Below are 7,160 nucleotides of genomic sequence, written 5' to 3' on the forward strand. Positions count from 1 at the left end.
GACAGGGAGGCAGACAGACAGAGAAAGAGAGATAGACAGAGGGAGCGAGGGAGGGAGACAGAGAGGTAGAGAGGAAGAGAGACAGAGACAGACAGACAGAATCAGGGGAGGCAGGGAGAGACAGACAGAGAAAGAGAGACAGACAGACAGAGAGAGGGGGGAGGGAGACAGAGAGACAGACAGACAAATTTCTCCTTAGTTCCAAGTTGCTTCTCTCCTGGATTAGTTTCCACCCATTGCTTCTTGTCCTGCCTTCTGGTGCTTTGGAAAATAGGCTGCCCTCCCCCTCTTCTCTCAAGCCCCTCAAGTCCTGGAAGAAGTTATCACATCCTCCTTAGTGACATTAAACATGATGTTAAATTGGTGGCTTCTGCGAGGATGGAGAATTGGTCGATTCCAGACTTAGAAAGGGACCTTGGATGGTTTCCTGAATGAACTTAAGGAATTTCCTGCATTTGTTGGCTACGGTGGATTTGTGGCTAAGGGAGATAACCCGGCCATGATATCCTTTTGGTTTGTCTGGTCTTATTTCACAGTTGTTATGTAGGGGTTAGCTGTGGCAAGAGCTACATGGACACTAAGACAGAATAGAAGAGCACTGGGAGGAAGGGACCTTGGAGGTCTTCTAGTCCAACCCCCTGCTCAAGCAGGAGATTCTGTAGCATTTCAGACCAGTGACTGTCCAGTCTCCGGTCAGTAGAGTAGAAGAGAAGCGAATAGAGAATAAAGAATAGAGAGTAGAGTAGAATACAGAATAGAATAAAATAGACTATAGAGGAGAGGAGAAGAGAATAGAGAGTAAAGAATAGAGAGTAGACTAGAATAGAGAATAGAATAAAATAGACTATAGAGGAGAGGAGAAGCGAATAGAGAATAAAGAATAGAGAGTAGAATAGAATAGAATAGAATAGAATAGAGAATACAATAAAATAGACTATAGAGGAGAGGAGAAGAGAATAGAGAAGAAAGAAGAAAGAGTAAATAGAGCAGAGTAGAATAGAGATTAGAGTAGAGTAGAATAGAATGGAGTGGAATAGAATAGAGAATAGGATAGAGTAGAGAGTAGAGAATAGAATAGAGATTAGAGTAGAGTAGAATGGAATGGAGTAGAAGAGAAGAGAAGCAAATAGAGAATAAAGAATAGAGAGTAGAGTAGAATAGAATAGAGAACAGAATAAAATAGATTATAGAGGAGAGGAGAATAGAGAATAGAGAATAAAGAAGAAAGAGTAAGTAGAACAGAGTAGAATAGAGATCAGAGTAGAGTAGAATAGAATGGAGTGGAATAGAATAGAGAATAGGATAGAGTAGAGAGTAGAGAATAGAATAGAGATTAGAGTAGAGTAGAATGGAATGGAGTAGAAGAGAAGAGAAGCAAATAGAGAATAAAGAATAGAGAGTAGAATAGAATAGAGAACAGAATAAAATAGATTATAGAGGAGAGGAGAATAGAGAATAGAGAATAAAGAAGAAAGAGTAAGTAGAGCAGAGTAGAATAGAGATTAGAGTAGAGTAGAATATAATGGAGTGGAATAGAATAGAGAATAGGATAGAGTAGAGAGTAGAGAATAGAATAGAGATTAGAGTAGAGTAGAATGGAATGGAGTAGAAGAGAAGAGAAGCAAATAGAGAATAAAGAATAGAGAGTAGAGTAGAATAGAATAGAGAACAGAATAAAATAGATTATAGAGGAGAGGAGAATAGAGAATAAAGAAGAAAGAGTAAGTAGAACAGAGTAGAATAGAGATTAGAGTAGAGTAGAATAGAATGGAGTGGAATAGAATAGAGAATAGGATAGAGTAGAGAGTAGAGAATAGAATAGAGATTAGAGTAGAGTAGAATGGAATGGAGTAGAAGAGAAGAGAAGCAAATAGAGAATAAAGAATAGAGAGTAGAGTAGAAAAGAATAGAAAATAGAATAAAATAGATTATAGAGGAGAGAAGAAGAGAATAAAGAAGAAAGAGTAAGTAGATTAGAGTAGAATGGAATGGAATGGAGTAGAGTGGAATAGAGAATAGAGTAGAGAATAGAATAGAATGGAGAATAGAATAGAGAATAGAATAGAGAATAGAATAGAGAATAGAATAGAGAATAGAATAGAGAATAGAATAGAGTAGAATTTAGAGTAGAGTAGAGAATAGAATAGAGATTAGAGTAGAGTAGAATGGAATAGAGTAGGGTAAGGTAGGGTGGGTGGGGTAGGGTATAATAGAATAGAATAGAATAGAATATTATCTGAAAGGGATCTTGGAGGTTTTCTAGTCCAACCCCCAGCTCGAGCAGGAGACCCTAGACAATTTCTGACTAGTTACCGTCCAGTCTCTTCTTGAAAACTTCCAGGGATGAAGCACCCACAACTTCTGGTGGCAAGTCGTTCCACTGGTTAATTGTCCTCCCTGTTAGAAAGTTTCCCCTCAAGCCCCGGTTGCTTCTCTCCTTGTTGAGTCCCCGTCCATTGTTTCCTGTCCTGCCTTCAGGTGCTTTGGAAAAATAATAAGAACAATAACGAGGCTCCAGCCTCTTCAAACCTCTCTTTTGCAATTTCTGGGAATCTGCCAGAGGTGTTTAGCCTGAGGCTTCCAGAGACTTCCGGAAGCTCTCATTACGTTGCAGAAGGAAAACAAAGTTTAAATACGGAGAGGAATCGCAGGTGTGTGTGTGTGTGTGTGTGTGTGCAATCAAATTGAATGGAGATGCAATTAAATCAAATTTAAGGCTTCTACTAAGCATTAAACCAGAAAACATAAGCAGTTCAATATGGCATTTGAGTCTACATATAATTGTGGCCGCAAGAATAACTTATGCACAATTTTGGAAATCCACTACCATACCGTCGGAAGATGCTATAATTAAAAAGATCTACGAATGTGCAGAAATGGACAGAATGACGGGTTGGCTGAGGGACAACGGAGAAACGGAACCTTATCTTAGCTGGAACTTATGGTATATGTGGGCGACAAGGAGAACAGCAGGGACTTAAAATGGGGAAAGTTAAAAGTGAACATGGGTATTGTAATAGATCCCTGAATTTTGTAATGAGAAGATGTGGCTTAGAGACCTAACAATGAGGAAGGAAAGAAAAAAAAAAGTTGGGCTGTGAATGACTGTCATCGCGGGGGTGGGTGGGTGGTGTTGTATGTTTAAAATTGTATTTGTATTTGTATGTTTTACTCTTTAAAAAATGTATAACTAATGAATGCCGATACAAAAGGCTGTATATTTACTTTATATTGTTATGTATGTGTTGTCTTTTCTTATGTTGTTGTGTTTTTCTTTCTGTTTTTAAAGGTAATAATGCTTAATAAAAACTATTTTTAAAAAAAAAAAAATATTTAAGGCTGCTAATTTTTACTTGTTCGTTTTGACCGGGATGGATTGAGCTTCAGCGAAGGCAAGGAGGATGGCACGTTAAAAAGTTTTTATGTTTCTTATTTTTACGAATTGGACACGACTCTTAGCAATAATAATAGCAATAACAGTAGACTTATATACCGCTTCATAGGCCTTTCAGCCCTCTCTAAGCGGTTTACAGAGTCAGCATATTTGCCCCCAACAACAATCCGGGTCCTCATTTCACCCACCTCGGAAGGATGGAAGGCTAAGTCAACCCTGAGCCGGTGAGATTTGAACCGCTGAACTGCTGATCTAGCAGTCAGCCTGCAGTGCTGCATTTAACCACTGCGCCACCTTGACTCTTGAAAGTTTGGTGGCCAATCTCTACTCCGGAGAGTCAAGGACAACTTGACTGCAGCTGTGAGGAGGCGACTGGGAGGCATTTCCAGTTTTGATTGGGCCGTGGGATGGACACGAGGGTTCCCGGGGAAGGGATTTGGACTTTCGTTTGGGTGGGGAAATCCTGGGCGCTTTCAGATTCGGGTTTTCCCAGATGTGCCAATGTGACATCTCTCATAAAATGGAACTTTGCCTTGGAGTTTTAACAGTTAGTTAGCAGTTAGCAGTTAGTCTTATATACCGCTTCATAGGGCTTTCAGCCCTCTCTAAGCGGTTTACAGAGTCAGAATATATTGCCCCCACAGTCTGGGTCCTCATTTCACCCACCTCGGAAGGATGGAAGGCTGAGTCAACCCTGAGCCAGTGAGATTAGAACCGCTGAACTGCAGATAACAGTCAGCTGAAGTGGCCTGCAGTACTGCACCCTAACCACTGCGCCACCTTGGCTCTTTGGTTGGGGGTGTTACTTGGAACCCTGACATTAACCCCAATCTCAAAAATTGGCCCAAAGTCACCCAGCTGACTCTCAGGTCTAAGGCAGAACTAGAACTCACGGTCTCCTAGTGATTGGCCCAAAGTCACCCAGGTGACTGTCAAGTAGACAGAACATAAAAAGAAGGAAAATAGTAAATAATAAATAGTAAATAGAAAGAAGGACTAGGGGAGACATGATAGTATCTTCCAATATCTCAGGGGTTGCCACAAAGAAGAGGGAGTCAAACTATTTAATTCTTTATTTTTTAAATTTTATTTTCTGTAAGCCGCCCGGAGTCCTTTGGGATTGGGCGGCCTATAAATTTATTAAATACTAATACTATTCTCCAAGGCACCTGAGGGTAGAAGAAGCAGCAATGGGTGGAAATTAATCAAGGAGAGAAGCAACTTAGAACTGAGGAGGAATTTCCTGACAGTTAGAACAATTAAACAATGGAACAGAAGTTGCCTCCAGAAGTTGTGAATGCCCCAACACTGGAAGTCTTTAAGAAGATGTTGGATAGCCATTTGTCTGAAATGGTATAAGGTTTCCTTCCTAGGCAGGGGGTTGGACTAGAAGACCTCCAAGGTCCCTTCCAACTCTGCTATTGTATTATTATAAGTCTAAGGCAGGACTAGAACTCACCATCTCCTAGTGATTGGCCCAAAGTCACCCAGCTGACTGACATGCCTAAGGTGGGACTAGAACTCACCCTCTCCCAGTGATTGGCCCAAAGTCACCCAGTTGACTGTCATGCCTAAGGTGGGACTAGAACTCACTGTCTCCTAGTGATTGGCCCAAAGTCACCTAGCTGACTGACATGCCTAAACGGGGACTAGAACTCACTGTCTCTTAGTGATTGGCCCAAAGTCACCCAGCTGACTGACATGCCTAAGGCGGGACTAGAACTCACCGTCTCCTAGTGATTGGCCCAAAGTCACCCAGCTGACTGACATGCCTAAGGCGGGACTAGAACTCACCGTCTCCTAGTGATTGGCCCAGTGTCACCCAGCTGACCGACATGCCTAAGGCGGGACTAGAACTCACCGTCTCCTAGTGATTGGCCCAAAGTCACCCAGCTGACCGACATGCCTAAGGCGGGACTAGAACTCACCGTCTCCTAGTGATTGGCCCAGTGTCACCCAGCTGACTGACATGCCTAAGGCGGGACTAGAACTCACCATCTTGCTAGTGCCTAACCTGGTGCTTTAATCACTGTATTCTCCTTTGCTATTCAATCTTTGCTAATCAATCAATTTAATTATAAATATTATATCCAATACAATTATACATTATTGTATAATTAATAGTGGTACATTAAGCCTATCCACACTACATTTCGTAAATATAAATGAGTGTAATAAAATATAATTAATTATATAATTTATTCAAATTACCTCACCTTTGCTAGTTAACAAGGCAAGCTGAGGAATTTTTAGAGTTGTGTTTGTAGAAAATGAAGTGAGGCTTGAAATGAAGAGGTTCCCCTCTCACATCTGTGCTAGTCGTTCCCGACTCTAGGGGGCGGTGCTCATCTCCGTTTCAAAGCCTAAGAGCCAGCGCTGTCCGAAGACGTCTCCGTGGTCATGTGGCCGGCATGACTCAACGCCGAAGGCGCATGGAACGCTGTTCCCTTCCCACCAAAGGTGGCTCCTATTTTTCTACTTGCATTTTTTACCTGCTTTCGAACTGCTAGGTTGGCAGAAGCTGGGACAAGTCATGGGAGCTCACTCCATTACGCGGCGCTAGGGATTCGAACCACTGAACTGCTGATCTTTCTGATTGACAAGCTCAGCGCCTTAGCCACTGAGCCACCACGTCCCTTAAGAAGAGGTCTTCGGTTGTAGTTTAAAAGAGAATGATGTGTTAATGTAGTATATACTTGCTGGGAATGAAGGGTGGCGTGTCTTTTGATATATTTTCTCTCTCTCTCTCTCTTTCTTTCTTTCTTTCTTTCTTTCTTTCTTTCTTTCTTTTCTTTTCTTTTCTTTTCTGCACTTTAAAAATACCTTTTCTCTTTTTCTCTGCATTTTCGCAGCTGTTGTTTTATTTTGTTCCAGAGAACCCTTAATCAAATGATTGCAAAAGGAGGCAGGGAGAGGGGCCCTTCTCTGTGGCTAGCACCTGCAATTTAACTCGGATAATATTCAGAAAGTCCTTGAGAATCTAATTGTTTTGCTCAGGCCAAGAGATAAGACCCGGGTGGAGTTTTGCCTGATTAAATGTCCTCCCAGAATGGAAGAGAGAATCTTTTCAGGGTTTTAATATTGCAAGCTGTCTAATGGAGCTGGGTAGCCCCTGGAGGAATGAGACCATAGTGGAAATAAAATAAAATCGTGGTATCTTCGATCAACTGGGCCAGAAGCCGAAAGAAGCAGACTTCTCGTTAAAATTACAGAGAGAGAGAGAGAGACAGAGACAGACAGACAGACAGACAGACAGACAGAGAGACAGAGACAGAGAGAGACAGACATAGAGAGACACACACACAGAGAGACACACACACACACAGAGAGAGAGAGAGAGAGAGAGAGAGAGAGAGAGAGAGAGAGAGAGAGAGAGAGAGAGAGAGAGAGAGAGAGAGAGAGAGATTGAGATTAGTTGCTTCCTTCCAGTGCCTGGAGGCTATTAGGGTCTGGATGGGAGCGAACAAGCTTGCTCTCAATCCCAACAAGACCGAGTGGCTATTGATGCTCCCTCCCAAAGATTGGCTACTTACTCCATCTCTCAGCCTGGGGGGTGAAACTATACGCCCCTCACACAGGGTTCGCAATTTGGGAGTCCTCCTGGATCCGCAGCTGACTTTAGAACACCATTTGTCGGCTGTGACCAGGGGGACCTTTGCCCAGGTTCGCCTGGTGCACCAATTGCGACCCTACCTGGACCGGGAGGACCTCCGAATAGTCACTCACGCTCTCGTGACCTCAAGACTGGACTACTGTAACGCGCTCT

Source organism: Thamnophis sirtalis, unplaced genomic scaffold (assembly GCF_051295495.1).
Source record: "Thamnophis sirtalis isolate CommonGarterSnake01/CBP01778 unplaced genomic scaffold, rThaSir2_p1.2 scaffold_11, whole genome shotgun sequence".
NCBI lineage: Eukaryota > Metazoa > Chordata > Lepidosauria > Squamata > Natricidae > Thamnophis > Thamnophis sirtalis.